Here is an 18,875-nt window from a genome sequence, read left to right on the forward strand (position 1 = left end):
AAGCCTGATATGCAGTATCCTGTCACTCCCTGAAACACACCCACCCACATACATTGGCATGCATGCAGACTTACTCACCGAGCAGTGCTAACGGACTGATCTGCAAGCGTGGCAGCTCTCTCGTATGATTGCATCACTTAAATGCCACATCAGTTTTCTTTCCAGTTCACTGCCTTTTGTCTTTCTTTCTCGTAAGCATATGCAGTGAATGACAGAATTGGCTGTTAAAGGGATAGTTCACCCAAAATGAAAATTCTGTCATCAGTTATTCACTCTCATGTCATTTCAAATTTTTATGACTGTCTTTATTCTGTGGAGCACAAAGGGTGGAATATTGAATATTATACCGGTCACTCTTCCTATGCAATTACAGTGAACTGAAGATTCAAAAAGCACCATTGAATGTGGTCCATACGACTAGTGCACTCTATTCCAAGTCTTATGAGCCCATGCAAAAGCTTTGTTAGTACAGACCAAAATATAGGTTATTATTTAATGATAATCTTTGTGCACAAATGTTTTGTGAAGCGCATCAACCGATTCATTAAAAAAGATCTGACTTGATGTGATCGCGAATCCACAAACACGCCAAGGAGAGCTAGAGCAAATGTCAGTATTTTTAGTGAATAACAGCTTAAATTCTTTTATCTTTTTGTCACACAGATCTATTGTATAACGTCAGATGATGCAGAATATTGCACCTCTGACAGTCATATGGACCCCTTTTATGATGTTTTTGTGTTCTTTTTAAAGCTTAAAAGCTTCAGTATCCATTAAGTATATTTCTATGTGGAACTGAACATAGAAACATAGTCTTAAAAATTTCTCCTTTTGCTTTCCATAGAAGCAAGTCGTACCCAAACAGATAAACAAAAAACTGATTTTTTATTATTATTATATTACGTTTTTCTAGTACATGCCATTTATCCCAGATTAATATTTATTATAAAAAGTTGTGAATATAAGTAGGCTAGGTACTTTTCAGGTGATTTCCATAATCACACTATTCGCTACAGATTCTTCTCCGCCCACAGACACACTGCTGCTCAGACAGCCCACTGAATGCTCCTTAACTAGACAGCCAACTCCTCACCTCACAGGCTAGAAGTGGCACACAAGTGAACCGACAAGCAAACATTCTCTCCTCTGCACGGATGTGAAGAGATCTTGAGTCTGCATGTGCTGCTTCACAGGGAGCGTGTGTTGATTTGGTTTGGGACTGTCCCCTGCCATTATCTGCTGAATCTATTATTAGCCTTTGTTTTTCGCGTATATCCTCCTCTGATACATTGTCTGTGCTCAGAAGAGGGAAATTCTTTGCTGCGGTCACCCATAATTACATGATATATGTATTTCTAGCCAGTTATTGAGAGGGAGAGAGAGACAACATGGGGGAGGGAAAAATAAACAATGAAGCCAAAGAGAAATTAAGATCTGTGGATAATTACCTCTACCAGCTGTTAAAAATGAAGACAATATTTGGAAATTTGCTAAATAAATTAATATTTCCCAGTAAAATAATAAAATTTTCTTAAAACTAATAAGACTTGTTTTCAGAGGATGTGTTTACTTGTTTTTACTAAATCACTACATTTAGTTATTATGCTTAAAACTCAAAATAACAATTTTCCAATAACAAGCAAACTGATTAAGAAAAACATTTTTTGCAGTAGAAAAAAATGGAGGGAAAAATATATAGAGTCTAGACTAGACTAGAAGGGACTTTATTTCTTCACAAACAAAATGTTGTTACATTTATACATAAAAAAAAAATAAGATAAAATAAAAAAAAAATATTTGCCAATAATAGGATAAGAGAACCAAAAACTTCCAAATATGCTTTCCTGGCACAGATATTAGGGCAGAATGGTGTTGCCAACATTGCATGTAATTTCTTCCTCAGTCACACGCTGTCACAACTGTCACCCGCTCTCTTTTCTCACACTCTCTCTGTCTTCCCTTTAAACACACACATACACACAGAGTCTTTCCGGTGTAGTGTGAGTTGTTCGCTTCAGGGGGATATGAGATAGGATGACAGAGTGGATAATCAGACAGAGGCACACAAAGTGAGTTAAGAATTAGCCACATTGAACGGGACATTGATAAATTGGGAAACTAGAACGCCACTGACACCCTTCCATTCAATGCTCAGGAAAACCCGGCTTCTTCTCTCATTTGCATTGCCCCATGCATATCATGCATAAACATAGATGTGTCCAGAGTAGGGGTGTGCAAAACCACATATTTATTGTGATATTATATACTTAGTCATGTGATGAATCCTCAGCAGTCATTATTCCAGTCTTCAGTGTCACATGATCCTTCAGAAATAATTATAATTTGCTGCTCAAGAAACATTTTGTATTAATATCAGTCTTGAAAACAGAAGTGATGCTTAAAGGGATAGTTCACCCAAAAATGAAAATTCATTTGAAAACTCACCCTCATGTCGTTCCAAACCCGTAAGACCTTCGTTCATCTTCGAAACACAAATTAAGATATTTTTTGATGAAGTCCCGAGACATCTGTGACATCAGTGGTTCAACCGAAAATGTATGAAGCTATGCGAATACTTTTTGTGCGCAAAGAAAACCAAAAATAACGACTTTCAATAATTCTTCTTCCCCGAGTTACCATCTACAGCCATTATATCGTACTCTATTAAGAGTACCACGACGCATACATGTGTTGCTGCTGTCGTAGAACACGGATGCGCTGCGCCTTGTTTATGAACAGAGGAAAGCACGTGCATGTGTCATGGTACTCTCCATAATAGCGGTAGATGGTAACTTGGGGAAGAGGAATTGTTAAATAAAGTTATTTTTGTTTTTCCACACAAAAAGTATTCTCATAGCTTCATAAAATTCCGGTTGAACCACTGATGTCACATGGACTATTTTAACAGTGTCCTTACTACCTTCCTGGGCCTTGAACGTGGTAGGACCCTTGCAGTCTATGGAGGGTCAGAAGGATTCAGGGATTCAAAGCGTTTATTGTCATATGCCCAGTGAGGAAAACAAGTTTCCCTGAGCAGTGAAATTCTTACTTCGCTGTCCACAATGAATGCCAAGACAGTGCAAAACTATACACACACATACACAAACTATACACACATACATACATACATACAATGTAAGAAACATAATAATAAAAACTATGCTGCAGTAGTAGGAATATAGACTATGAAAAAAATAGAAATATAGACTATGTGTATCTATATATGCGAGTATAGAGTAGAAATATAGAATGTGAAATGGAAATATAGACTGTATATGGTATCTATATATGTGAATGTACAGTATTAACTTATGTGCAAAAAACAATAGTGTTCAGTATTATGTTGTCCTTGAGGGAGGCAACACAAGTCATGTGTGAACAGTGTGTAGAGGATGGCACTGAGAACACACCCTTGTGGGGTGCCAATGTTTGTTATGAAAGTTTTCTTTGTTAAGAAAGCTCTCAGATTTCATCAAAAATATCTTAATTTGTGTTCTGAAGATGAACAAAGGTCTTACGGGTTTGGAACGACATGAGGGTGAGTAATGAATTTTCGTTTTTTGGGTGAACTATCCCTTTAATATTTTTATGGAAACCATTATACTTTTTCAGGATTCTTTGATGAATAGAAGTTTAAAAAGCATTTATTTGATAAAAAATCATTTGTTACATTGTAAAAGTCTTTACCGTCACTTTTCATCAATTTAATGCATCCATGCTGAAGAGAAGGACAACTAATACTGCAGGTATGTGACGGTAGCGTCAACCATCCTGACCCATCCCTAGTATTTCTTTCCAGTCATTTCATATTTGTGTTTATTGCCTCTTCCACGTCTTCGTTTAGAGACGTGCTGGTATGTGCGAGTACCGCCGCTCTCTTTGTAGTTCAAACACTTCTCTCTCATTATGCTTAGAAGGAGGATCTCCTGCAACGCATCCTCACACTCGTAACAGTAAATGAGGAGAAATGTTCTCATCTCAACATAGTAACAGCTCACACCATTTCAGCAGGCTTAGATAAATGATCACACACTCACAACTCAAATCTACTGCCGATGTGGACAACCTGATGACTATACCACACAGAACAGTTGTGATCAATGTAATCTGAAGTTCTTCTCACATTGTCCTTTGAAATGGAGGACAATGTGGAGGACCACTTCCCCTCCTCCTCGTCCACTCTTTAAGCACTTTACTTATCTGTCCCCTCTACAGTCAGTGAGTTTTCCTTGCCCTTTCGTCTTTTTCTCTTTCTGTGTGTGTTTGCCCAACAGTTGAAGATGGTGAATCTCTCCCTCCTCTAATATTTACTGTGTAGGCTCTTGAGGGGGAGAGTTCAAGCTTTCGGGATTTAGCCCAGTCGTTTTACACACTTCCGCTGACGTTTTTTCTCCTTCTCTCATCGCTCGCGGTAAAGGACTGATCTGGGACAGACGGTCTCCCTTGTGCTCTGGCCTACTTCAGCTCTGTCCTTTCTCTCTCACCTCCCCAAACTCACTCACTCCTCTTTTCCACTTTCCATCTGTCTCTCCCTCTTTTGCCCTGAGTGTGTCTCTCTTTGGCGTTTGGGCTGATGACTAGTGTTGGGGGAAGTTACTTGTAAAACTAATGCATGACAAAGTTACGTTGCTTTTATAAAAAGTTATGTTGTGTAACGTTTTTCTCACCACTTTCTTCACCGAATTAGAAGCACTTTGCTTGGCTTTCATATGTTTTTTTTTAACAATAGAAAAGCTTTTTTTGTGCCGTGGACAAGTGGTTTTCCACTGACACGTTTTGTGTCACATACAGGCCGTACTGCGAAAAGTGCACACTGATTGTCATGACAATGGCAAGGTTTTTGGCGGCCATACCTGCGGGCTCAAGGACAGAGGAGATCCACTGCTGCTCTGAGGCATCACCAGAAACAGAGTACAGCTGGATTTTTCTTAAGCACGAAGCTTTATTTTCGTTTAGTAGAAGCATTTGAAGTTTTTATAACACAAATCTCACTGTGGATTGAAAGAAACTGTGCCAATCTTAAAAGTTCATCTTCTGTCTGACTAAAACAATGTCTTTAAAACACTGTATGAACACTTATTTTAGTGCTTCTAAAATTTCAGCAGTTCAATTTTTGCAAACATACTACAACTCCGATAATTGTCCTTGAAATTTACTCACCCTCATGCCATGTCATGGCATAAACCATGCACTGCTTTATTTCTTCTGGGTGTGTGTGTGTGTGTGTGTGTTTTTATCCTTAAAATGAAATTCAATGGGGTCCAATGTTGTTTGGAACCAAGCTTTTTTTCCAAAATATCTTCTTTTGTGTTCTGCAGAAGAAGGAAAGGGTTTAAAACGGCACAAGAATGAACAAATGATGACAGAATTTGCATTTTTGGGGGGGTGAACTATCCCTTCAAATTTAATATGCAAAACATTTTCAGTTCTATGTGTGAGTAAATAATTTAGAATTTATTTAGAATATAGTCATTCTGGTTTTATGGTGTCAATTTAACAAAATGATCTGATCATGCAACTTGCATTACTTCTGTTTTGATTTCTGTTCCTCAGAACTGGATGTTGCTTTGCTGGTGTACCCACCAGGCTTTTTTTTTATCTTATAGCAAAACTTCCTGGGTTTACTATCTTCATCAAAATGTCAAGGTTTGTTGACCAGCATTAACTGCAGGTAAATAGCATAACATTGCTGGTCCACTAGCTAGATCAGCATCAAATCAAGGCAATGTTGTTTTAAGCTGGTCTTTTCAGGAGAGGAGGTTGATGTTGCTCAGTAGTTTTTGATTGCTGGAGTGTTCTATAGGTACAGGTGTCATGCACTCTGGTCGTATCTGGCTTTGGCAGAACAGGATTTGTGCCAAAGCCCCCTTGCACTGACAGAGCTGTTCCCCCATGTGACTGATGAAAGACCCAAACACAAGTCCTGCTGCTGAGATTGGTCTAGCACTTTGGAAACTCGAGCAGATTCAGCGTGAGATGGTGTCAGCATCGGTGTGAGCACAGGGCATTAGGGTGTTTCTCACAGCAGTGGTTAAGCGTGTGTATGCACATAAGTAGAACAGAAACCCTTTGTTGAATCTCAGAGGACAGCATCACTCTCTTTTTCTTTCAGTCTCTTCACTGCAAAAATGCAAGAGAAATATGGTTGCAGTAATGCAGTTGCATGCTACCATTCTGCTTCCTTCCTCCTCGCTGCATGAGGATACGCTCATTCATGCCAATTGATCTGAGCTATTGGCCGTAGTCTCCTGCACTTCTGTGGACCGGATCCCAGTGTATTAGTGCTAATTGCACCATTGAGAGGGAAAGAGGGATGCAGCAAAAGAGGGGGAGTGGGGCATGAATTTTCCCAGCAGTCACCAGTGCATCATCAAAGTACAGCTATTTTTAGACTCAGAAGCAGTGGTGGTGAGCCGGTTGGCCCAGAACAGCAGTTTTAATCTGCTGTGGCAGTGCATTATGCCCCATATTGACTTTTCTTTGGACCGTTTCGCTGCTTATGCGCATTTATTAAGTGTTGATGTTCAGGTTCTTAGGAGTATATGTAATACTCTATATCAGGGGTTTTCAAACTGAGGTCCGCTAGGGTGTCCGTGGAAAATTACATTGCATTTTATTGACAGCCATTGTTTTATAATTATAGTAAAAATAAAAATCGATCAGCATATAGTTGTGCAAACATATTTCTTATGTATTTTTGTGTCTAAGCATATCTGACTAGTTACAACAAGAGTCACTTACGTAAGAATGTCCTACAGGACATATATGTACCGAAAATATTCAAATTGTGAATTGGAATAAATGATGGATGCATGAAATTTCCTGCTAAACCAAACCATAAAATTCTGAATCAGTGGCTAAGGCAAGAACTTGTTTGTACTGTGTTTTATTGATTTCAATCAATCAATCAATCAATCAATCAATCAATACATACATAAATAGAAGTAGTAGTAGTACAGTAGTAGTAGTAGAAATAACAAGAATAATCAAACCAAATCAAATAAACTTTGATTTTTTTTAAAGTATTTAAAAAAAAACTAATTTAATTACTTAATTAAATTTTGTCACATTATATTTTGGGCTTTTTGTCATCAAAAAGTTTTAAGGCTCCTGCTCTGTGTGATGCCCACTACTAAAAATCAAGATGTTTTTTCACCCCCTTTCAACAACCTTTTTCTTTGAAGAACTGGTCTCCCAATGTCTGGAAAACCTAGATATATAAGTTAGCCTATTTCAAAAGTGTGATTTCTAGTCTTAGAATAGTCATGTAAATTAATAACATCTTAAAACTTATTTTTTAAAATTAATATACATTTTCTAGTTATTCCAAGCTCTAAAATATTTTATTTGGCAGAAATTCTGAGCAAAAATATTTGTAAAGAGCATAATCCTTATCAAGTGAATCATGAAAATTCATTCAAAAAGTGGGAGCTTTGAAGACATTCAGCTCTTAAAACATTTGGAATCCTGAAATTTAATTAGCAGAAACTGTGAGAGTTGAACCTTCTAATATAGTTGTGAAAAATTGGGAGTCAAAAACTGCTGTATAAACACAATCACTGACTGATTTTTTTTTTATTGACGTTAGTGGCCTCTAAAGACTTTTAAGGGTAAAAATATTTCACCACACACCCTTAGTTCTCAGTATGCGTAATATCATTCAGTCTCACCAGTGAACCATGTCAGGCAAATGAACAAACATGTTTAACTCGTCTTTTTGTGTTAGCTGATCAAAACTGCAATGAAGAATGAGCTACAGTATGTTGGTGTGTGGCTAAGAAGCGCTCATCTTCATTCAGAGGGATTATGCTGCTGAGACCTGCTTAATGAAGACGAGAGACAATCCATTACTCATGAATACTTCTGCATAAAATCACATTGTTTGCAGAATCATATAGTTGCACACAAAACCTGTAGTAATCCAGCCGCGCTTGCTTTTCTGCAGTTGTATAACACAGCCGACACGGCTTCTGATGAGAATATCCGTGTGCAAAAATGGCTATGGCTCACCCCTGCAGATCCGGGAAGACTGAATTCCATTAAGGCAAATGACGCTATCCGGTTTGTTTATTAGGAACGTGTTTTAGAGTTGTGCCGAACAGATTAACTCTGTGTGTGATCCACTGCATTGGTTGATGAATAGCTCGTTGGAGGCCAGTGATGCATGCCTGCTATCCTTCAGTCTCTGCTCATCTATTGCAGGTCTAATGGCCACATACTTCAGCTCACAGCGCTAGATGTCTATTGCAGCAGCTATGCTAAATCTGCAAATGTACTTCCTCATATGCTTGGCGGGTTTGGCTCAGTTTATCAGTGTCAGACGCACACAGACCATCAATCAACCTTCAGCTTAGCTGCGGTGGCAGTGTCAGCTCAAGTCAACAACTAGATCAATAGGCTTTTAAAGCTGTCCTTCCAGTCAGTCATGTCCTTTTTTAGGTTAATGTTGCACTGAGAGTTGACATGGAAATTTTATAAGATCACCGAATATTTTGTGTAATTAGTTAAATTTGTGAATGCTTATTTAGAATTTTACCTCTGATTTTTGTTTGTTTGTTTGTTTTTAGCATTTTTCTGTGTACTTAAAGGGATAGGTCACCCAAAGTTATCCCAAACAAGTATGAACACAAAATAAGATACTTTGAAGAATGTTGGTAACCGAACAGTTGACTTCTGTAGTATAGAAAAAATACTATGGAAGTCAATGGCTACCGTCAACTGTTTGGTTACCAACATTCTTCAAAATATCTTCTTTTGTGTTCAGCAGAAGACAGAAACTCAAGTAAATGATGACAGAATTTTAATTTTTGTGAACTATCCCTTGAAATGCACAACAAATATTTCTGCATAGGCTCAGAACTTTGTATATTTAGTATCACTATGAGTTTGGCTTCATTAAGCAAGTTTTGGATAAGTGTTTTGGAAGTCACTGGAGTCAATACAGGGCTGAAAAATGTATATTGACTCTAGAACATTTTCAATGAAATGTTCAGGTTTTCCAGGACTGTGGGAACACTGCTGATATGTGATTTAAACCAAGAATACAAGGATAGACCTCTAGTGTTGGCTTGTGTGGGGTTCTTTTTTTCTGCATTTGAGGAAAGGACGAGGAGAGAAAAACGAAAACTGATTCAGAACAGTTCTTCTTTCACCGAAACAGGTGCGTGTTCAAGCCTATAGCTATTAGCCTGAAGGGATGAGCAATATGTGACAGCATAAATTATAAGAAAACAAGAGCCCATCTGTGCACTTGCATCAAGTTTTAACAAACACTAGTTTTGAGTCCTATTTTACACATCTTTTTATGAACACGTGGCAGTGACCTACCTGTTGTATCTGCAGATTTATTATGTATAGCACATAGTTGTCAACAATCAGTTGCAATAAAGTGACTCAATAGTGTCATGATGCTTTTTATTATTATGTGGCTCTCTGGAATATTTGGTCAATCACAACATACATCTGTCAGGTATTTCGTATTATTTGCCCATTATCTATTCACCGCTCATCTAAGTAAGTGAAACCGCCACTACTTTGATGTCTCTCATATCTCATTGCTCTCTTGTTTAATACAAATGCAACTGCTGTGGCCTTGCGTTTTAGTTATCAATTGTACTGAAAATGACCTCAGACAACTTCAGTATTAATATTACAGTAATATTGCTGCAGACTGCTCAGAGTCAGGGTCCTGTCCTAATAACTTTTTACACTTCAAACACTTCAAAAGATACTGAAATTGCAAACCCTAGTGCCTCTAAATGGTTTCAGGACTCGGGTCAAAGATTTTTAAGCAGTCATTTTGGCATTTATGCAGTTAGTCACATTTCTTTAAACATCATCCTTTGTTGTTGTTATTGTTGTAATGTTTTGTGCTGCCATCAAACGCATTGAGATTTTAATCTCAAGAGACTAACCAGATAAAATAATATTTTGAAAAAAATAATAAAAAAAGAGGTCTAAATGATAGAAAATTACAGTGATATTGCTGCAGACTGCTCAGAGTCAGGGTCCTGTCCTAATAACTTTTTACACTTCAAACACTTCAAAAGATTCTGAAATTGCAAACCCTAGTGCCTCTAAATGGTTTCAGGACTCGGGTCAAAGATTTTTAAGCAGTCATTTTGGCATTTATGCAGTTAGTCACATTTCTTTAAACATCATCCTTTGTTGTTGTTATTGTTGTAATGTTTTGTGCTGCCATCAAACGCATTGAGATTTTAATCTCAAGAGACTAACCAGATAAAATAATATTTTGAAAAAAATAATAAAAAAAGAGGTCTAAATGATAGAAATGACTGTAATACTCTCTCACATTGCAGCAATGGGATGGTGTGTCCTCAGGTGTGTCAGAGCAGTTATATTGCCCTCACTATGTGCTCGGTCATCCGTTCATCCCATTTATAAGAGATTATGGTGAATGAGCCAGACCCTCATCCACACCAGGATCCCGGTTTTGATCCTCTTCTAAAGCCTGTGCGGAGCTGCAGGCCTTATTCAGAAAGCTGTGGGTGGGTCAACCAGGCAGGCAGGCATCTGGAGGTTGTGCCGTTCAGCTTGTGATGATGGATTCAGGATAGATTGGTGTGATTGGCTGGAGTGGCTATGTGCATTAATAATGGAGGCGCTGCTGGTTGTATTTATAGAAACAGTGGAGGGTGGCGGCGCTGTGAATGGGGAATGATATATGACAGAACCTCCCTAACTACTCAGCTGCCCGCCTGCTTGCCTGCGAGGCCGGCGTGTGAGTGGACGCCAATTGCCATGACTAACAGCTGCAGAAATAGCGGGCGGTAGGGTCCTAGAGACGTGCATGTACACTGGCAGACTTTGACGCACACAAATATAAACTTGCAACTTTCAGTGCTCCATTTAGCTGAAAACATCTTTTCCTTTCTCGTGTCTGAAGTTCTGTCTAAACAGTTAAAGAAATATTTCGGGGTTCAATATAAGTTCAATGGGGCATATGCCACTTGACCAAACTTGAAAACTGGTCTCATCACATCCGCTTTTCGGAGAAAGTATTAACAGCAGCATGAACTAGCAATCAGCTAAGCTGCCTATTTCTTTTTGTTGTTGGCATTTTATTGGGTTTTAATGTCTGAATGATAGTAAGAAGAAGAAAAATAATTTAAAAAAAAACCTCTATGTGATGGACAGAGTTCACGCTCATCTTTGGTAGCTCCTTTGAAGGCATCTTGAGTATAACTGCTCCATTTTTAACGAAGCACCATACAAAACACCTGAACCAGAAGCAGCAGACCTGTTTTACACAATACAGAAGTTTGTTATGCATAACCACAATTGACAGCACTTGGCATGACATTGATTACCAAAAAAAAAAAAACTGCTGGTTTTGAGACTTTAGTCTTTGCAACTTCAGGGATCTTATCTATGCACAATCAGCTTGTAACACTCCAAAGAGAAAGGAAAATTTGAAATCGCATCATATGTCGCATTAATACATTTTTTAAAGTCTTGTGGCTACACTATTGAAACAGTGATATTTTAACAATTACAAATTGGCCCCATTCACATCTATTGTAAGTCACTCTCACTGATTTCACTGTTGATTGAGAACTTGTATTAAACCCAATATATTTCTTTAAGCTTTTCTCACAGACACAATGGATGAAATATTTTTCCCTTAATATCAAGGCTTAAGACTTCTGGCTTCCTTTCAACATAAGGTCAGTGATGCTGGCTCTTCGGACTCTGTCCAGGTGGCCGCTCTTAAGTTATACAGGGCGCAGATTCTCCAGAGCTTTGGTAATTACGAAAGAAGACTACATAATGATGGCCTTAATCATCACATTAACATTTGAAAGCAGAAAGCCTTCACACTAGACAGGATTGATTCCATTCACATCCCTCACATGCATTATTGCCAGATTATTGCTTTATTTTCAGATCAGCCATGGACCATTGACTGCAGCACCCTAATTGATCACAGTCTTAGAGATTAGAGCTAAGAACGAGCATCACTTGCGTTGTGTCTCCATCAAAAGAGATTATTAGAAAGCAATTTTACAGAATCAATAATATGATTTATTAAGTTACACTAAATATGTTCACTCACAATACAGTCAGGAGATTCAGTAATATTGCGCTTTGTACTGCACCTCCTCAAATTGAGATGCCAAATCCCAAGCCTGCTTGCAGTGTAATTACTCTTTAAGTTAAAAATTATTATGCCTGCCATTCTTGGGAAATTCTTGACACAGGTTGCAGATGTTTCTTCACACATCTCTCTAGATGTAATAAAATAATGCTGTCGTGAAATGGCACTTTATCATTTCAGTCATACGCATCATTTAGCATTGTCCTGGGAGCACGCATCCCTATGTTTCCTCAAGCATAATGTGCAGTTTTGTGTGACAGCTGTGGATTTGGAGTCTCGTGAAAGCTGGAGGAATGCTAAGTGTCTTTTCTGTTCTTTTTATTGCTTTGAATTATTTAAAATGCAAACACAATTAGGAGGTGAAGCGTGCACACGTATTGTCGAAGCCGAGGGCCCAGAAGTGCTGTTTGAATTGTTGCCATATTGATTGGCCTATATAGAATAGATTAGAACGATATAAAGACAATTCCTTGTGTGTTGGTTTTCACCTTTCATCCACAATTTGAACACACAAAGTCAAATTTAGGCTTCAGCTTCTTGATGCTCTTCTCTCTGTTTTCCATCTGACACTCTCCACTAAAATCAATGAGAATATCAAGGCTGCTGTCATTAACTATCAAAGGCAGAAGCTTTTAGAGGCAGTAGTTAGTGTATGTTAATGAATAATGATTAATGCACTTAAAAAAGCATGTAGTTGAGATAAAAGCCACTCTCATCTCTCTTTATGTTGAACTATTTATGCATAGATGCTAAGCTAATGATTTTGAATGCAGTGAGAATTTGTGGAATGAAGGGTTTGATGTGCTCAAGTACAAGTAAAAATTCTTTAGTGGCATCTATGGTTCCATGTAACATCCATAGAACGTTTCCATTCCACAAAAGTTTTTTTATAGTGGAAAAAAGGTGCTTCAGATGATTAAAATGTTCTTCACACTCTTTTAAGAACTGTTCACTTAAAGTTCTTTGATGAACCCAAAATGGTTCTTCTGCACTGCAAAACCCCTTTTGTGGCCTTTAAAAAAAAAAGAAAAAAAAAAGAATATAAAGTGACTTTTCATTGTTCCATGGCATCCATAATATATAATACAGTGGGAATCTGACCAAGAGAGTGTGCCAGAACATCTGTCAGATTATACCTTCAACGTGCCATTGATTTTTTATGGTGGTCATGTCATTTTGAGGGCCGGCAGGAATATTTATTATTGATTACGGTGAAGGTGGTTAGAAAGCTGCCCACAGAACTCCTTTAAATACCAAGCAGCTTAATTTTCTCAGGAAGAGCGCTCTGATATCAGTGACATCAGCACCATGTGTAATATTGACACTGCCGATATCATTTACCCAATATGACACTTCTGCACAGTATTTTATGCTCAGATGGTGCTGCAAAAAAAAAAAAAAGAAAGAAAGGTGACAAATGACAAAATGCACAATATTAAAACATACAAAACAATAATTTAAAATTATGGTAAACAAAGTGCATATGGTGGAATTAAATAGTTGAGAAATAAGCAATGGAGGGTACAAATAAAATACACTGAAGAATACACAGTAGTATCTTGTATGTCCTTTCTGTCATTCGTATTGTCAGTTTAAAATATGGGGTGGTTTTAAATTGATGGTTAAAGTTTTGATACTGCAACTCAATCTGTCAAATCCCAGCGAGGAAGACGCTGTGTCACTGGCTGGTTTGGAGCCTTTAATATTAGAAAGTGACAGCAGTTTGTATAGATCTGTTTGATAGATGGCTCAACGGGTCAGAGCATGTGTGTTTATGTGTGTGTCAAGATATGCTTTCCTACAAAATAGGGCATTTTCAACACATGTTCAGTGAAGAAAGGTGCTTAAATATTTAATTCAATTATTTTCTATTCATTTTATATTTGAAATTAAATGTACATGTTTATATCAAAACATGATCTCTGCAATTTTTGTAATCTGAAATTAACAAAATTAACCTAATTAACACCAAAATTAGGTAATAAGTTTAATAAGTAATAAGTTTAATAATAAAAAAATTAAATTAATTACATGTCACAAGTTTAAGCAATGGTAAACATTTTTTGTAATGTGTGAAAATCTTGCACTAACAGGAATGCTAAACATGTCTAATATTAAGTAATTGGTAGGTAAAATGAGTTTCTATTTATTTTTCTACAAGGAATGGTGTATTTTTTTGATTATTCAAGTAATTTCAAAGTTATAAAAATGTTGTATTATTTGTTGTATGATAGGGTGACCATACGTGCCATTTTCCCAGGACGCGTCCTGGCCAGGATTTGTTTTGGCTTTGTTTTCCTGTTTTCATGCTTGCTGAAGGTAATGATCGAAAAGTAGTTTGACCAATAACATGCAAGCATTGTACATAATGGACCAATCATTGCGTGTGAGAAGGTGGGATCTACGGTCAAAGCGATGCAATTACGCATACATATTAGGTGTGTTCGACTTAAAAACAGCACGGCTCAGACCGATCAGTGTTTGACATCAAAGTACCTCGAGAGCGTTTCGAAAGCATAACCGTCTGTATTTTGATGTCATACACCGATGGGTCTGCACACGCAATCAAAGCCAAAACCTAGATATTTCAGGCAATATAGAAATCCTGGCCAGGACGCGTCCTGGGAAAATGGCACGTATGGTCACCCTATACATTGTATGATGCAGTCAACAATGTCAGTATTCTAAGGAGAGACGTGACAAAATAGTTTTTCACTCAGAAACTGTACATTTCAATTACAAAGAAAGCAAGTAACATGTTAAATTAAATGTGACATTTTTTAAGTAAAAAGACTGAAATAGTATTTTATTATAAAACATACTTCAATAATCTTTGTTTTATTTACAACTTTAAAAATCATTTTTACAGTGTGGGATTTGTGCCTCCACAGCTTTAAAAAAAAGTTGTGAGACAGTGCCATAATCTTTTCCATTTTTTTCATTACCATATCACTGCTCAGTTTGGCCTGTGTTTGTGGAACTGAATTTTGACATCTGGAGTGTGTGTGTGAATTGCACTTTCGCAGAGGAAGAGAGAGCATGTACTTGTCGGAGTGCAAGCTCCACTGATCCAGCTTCTTCCCGCCCTCCCTCTGAAACAGACACACGGAGACATTTTAATTCTGTGTTTGCCCATTCAAATCCTTCTGACGGCTGTATCATCGCAAAATATGTCCGTCACAAAATGCCAAGTCAGCTTGGCTTGCACCTGAGGGAGCCGTGGCAAAACAGCTGTGCAGCCTGTCAGGAAACCACAGCCTGAACTGTTGCAATTCTGTCAAACACCATCAGTTGGAGGAAGCCCTCAGGCCACGGTTGATGACACATCGCCACACAGAACTGTCTCAAACACAATAACCAGCTTTATTTGCCATGTTAATACAGCTATGATTTACCCAAGTATGTCATATTTTTGTGGAGGTTTAGTTTTCAGGAAAATCAGTTTGGACTCCATTTATTCTCAATTGTACCAGTTGTGTTTTCCTTGCGAACCAGTTGCTGGCTGAGAGGAATTTTCCGTTTCGTTTTTAATACTCTAAAACACATTTATTTGTAAATCAAATACTCCACCTCAAGATCAAATAACAAGAGATTTATCTCCTCAGTTTAAAGAGCTATTGCACAGAAATGATTAAAATATCAGTATTAATGAAAAAAGATTGAGAGTCGACAAAATCCACAGCCACATCTTCAGCTAGCGTTTAAGGGATTTACGGGGAAAACACCTCAATAATGCAGCAGTTTGTGTGTGTGAAGGATTTTGAGGTTGATTCCACTCGTTTTTTTTTTTGTCTTTTCTGAGATTTATTTTTCTCTTTGATTTACCTCAGACTGTCAAGACTAGTATTTTTTCAATTGTCTTTTTTTCCCTTTTGGATATAACTGTCTGAGCTTTAATTTGTAATCCCCTAGAATAAGAAAACCATTTTTTTTTTTACTTTGTAGTGTTGATTTATTGTGGGCATATGATGTCTGATCCTCTTGTTAGCTTTTATGATAGCTTACGTAGCATTTATTAAGTTCATCCTAGTTGTATAATCTGTGTCCATTAGCTCTGTTTTAACACAAGCCTCAGTGCATTAGCTTAGAAAACCTACACGCTGACCACAACAGCTGAGTCAGTGAAGCCTTTGTGGACCGCACAGATCCAAAGCGTCCTGTTCTGTTCAAGTTCGCTTGAGGGTGTCTTTTCAGACATACAGGCAAGAAAAAGAAAGGCCAGGAGAGTTTATTGACAAATAAGAGGAGGTAGTTTGATTGTGTAACATCGTGTTATTTAACAAGTATAACTTTAATGCAGCCATTTTGTCTGTTTTCATTGCTAAAGCCAAATAGGAACCTAATTTATTTATGCACTTCCCACACTGCTGTCTAACTCATTACATATTCATGAGACAAACTGGACTAGATTGATTGGACTAGAGTTGGAATCTAGAGGTTATTAAAGGGATAGTTCACACAAAGATAATAAAATTCTGTCATCATTTGATTATCCTTTAGTTGTTGCAAACCTGCATGATTTTTTTCTATCGTGCAAAACAAAATGAAGATATTTTGATATTTTTTATGCAGTGAAAGTCAATGTGGTCCAAACAACATTGGAACCCACTGACTTTCATTGTATGCACATTTTCTTTTAAAATCTTTTATTTTGTGATCCACAGAAGAAAGAAAGTCATACAGGTTTGGAACAGCCAGTGTTATTTTAGTATTATTTATGTACTTGTATAGCATTTATTCATATTTTGAATAAACTTTTTTTTTAAGTTTTCATTTTAGTTTGAGTTTACGTAATTTTGTCATGTGCTTTAGTGAATTTATTAGATTTTTTCTATATAGAAATGTTCTATATTTTTCTATATAGCTTTCATTTTTTCTTCAAATTAAACTTATTTGCCAACATTTCTAATTTTCAAGTTTTAAGTTTATGTTTAAGCTAAAATCAAATATTTATTTCCATCAAAAATGTAATTATTAGATGGAATATCTAATATTTATTATTTCAATTACCAAAAACAATTTTTAATATTTCTAGTAAAATTTTACCATAAAAACACTAGAAAACAGAGTTATGAACTGTCCCTTTAAGACTATAGTCTGGACTATCTTCTATATCTTTTGCAATATTCTAAAAGAAACTTAAAGCAGCATGACATTAATATGTCTCGTTCATAGTGGGATGAGCCGTCCTGCGTTTGTGCCATCGTGCATGGTGTCTCCAATCATTTTTAAGCATGAAAAACCCAAGCATCAAACCCAGAGCCCACACACTCTCTCCCCCTGCAGCGTTCCGCTCTAATGTGTGTAACCTCTTTATGTGCTTCCATTCAGGAACGTTTCTGCGAGCTCTTTCCCATTGAGATGTCTGTGCTCTTATCAGTCTAGCCTGAAAAGACAGGCTAGCGAGGCATTGTTCGGGCTCTCGGAGGTGGCTGGGACTAGAGCTGTTTTCTTGTTATGACATTAACACTGCGCCCGTTGAGCCAGGTTTGTGCCCAGAGGAAATAAGAGGCTGTCATGTGCCCAATGGCTGGTTGATGAACAGGCCATGAGTTGACATCGCTGTCACACGCGAGCAAAGAAAAGGTGGAAGTCACTTGTCTGTTGTTGACAAGACATGGTGACCTTTCCCCTCTCCCTCCCTTTCTCTCTTTCCATACATGCTCGCTTATTCTCTCTCTCCGTCTCTTTGAAACACGCTCATAAATACTCTGTATGTGGGCTGCTGCTCTGCGTAAGAATCTCATGCTCTCCTTATAGAACCACAGGTCACTGGTGATTGATGTTGAACTCAGAAGCATCATTGTGTGAATAGAATATGAAATCACTCCGCTTTAATGAAGGCATGATGCTGAGGTGTTTCATGAGACTAGTGGCCCTTGAAATCTTCTCTTTTCAAGCTCTCTTTCTTCTCTCTTTTCAATCCGCTTGACACGCCACAATTTTACTAATCTCATACGTGAGTGTATTTTTAAGGGTGTGAGCTTATTCAAAATTGTCAGCCAGATTCTGACTCGGAACAGTGTCTTTTGTCAGGGTTTAGTACAGAATTAAAAACTTGGCTCCTTATCAGTTCATAAGTTGAACTGGAATTTGGATTTGAATGACAAAAGGAGGAAGTTTCAGAATTGCACACAGTAAATTAACATGCTAATGTATTCGGGGAAAACAAGTGTTCTTCTGCTCTTGGTGCCTAAAGTTAATTTATTAAATATGATTAAATATACACTTCCGTTCAAAAGTTTGGGGTCGGTAAGAAGTCTCTTGTAATTATTTGATCAAAAATAAATGAAACAGTAATATTGCAAAATATTATTACAAAAACGGTTCTCTATTTTCAATATATTTTAAAATATTCTTGTGATGCAAAGCTGCTTTTTCACCAGTCATTACTCCATTCTTCAGTGTCTCATGATCATTCAGAAATCATTCTAATATGCAGATTTGCTGCTCAAGAAACATTTCTTAGTATTATCAGTGTTGAAAAAAGCTGTGCTGCTTAATATTTTTGTAGAAACCATAATAATTTTTTTCCAGAATTCTTTTTTGTAACAATGTTAAAAGTCTTTACTGTTACTTTTGATCAATTTAATGCATCCTTGCTGAGTAAAAGTACTAATATATAAAAAAAAAAATCTTAATCCAAACATTTGAATGGTAGTGTATAAACAAAATTCACATTTCTATATGCTGCATTTCGACTATCTATCTATCTATCTATCTATCTATCTATCTATCTATCTATCTATCATCTGAC

The 18,875-nt window shown here is 37.2% G+C and overlaps 1 protein-coding gene across 1 annotated transcript in view; it reads left to right on the forward strand.

Moving 5' to 3' along the window:
- The window catches only part of LOC107729430 (SH3 and multiple ankyrin repeat domains protein 1-like), a 121,545-nt gene that overhangs the window by 743 nt on the left and 101,927 nt on the right, over positions 1-18,875 (forward strand).

The sequence above is a fragment of the Sinocyclocheilus rhinocerous genome, unplaced genomic scaffold (assembly GCF_001515625.1).
Source record: "Sinocyclocheilus rhinocerous isolate Xijiao unplaced genomic scaffold, SAMN03320098_v1.1 scaffold697, whole genome shotgun sequence".
Classification (NCBI taxonomy): Eukaryota; Metazoa; Chordata; class Actinopteri; order Cypriniformes; family Cyprinidae; genus Sinocyclocheilus; species Sinocyclocheilus rhinocerous.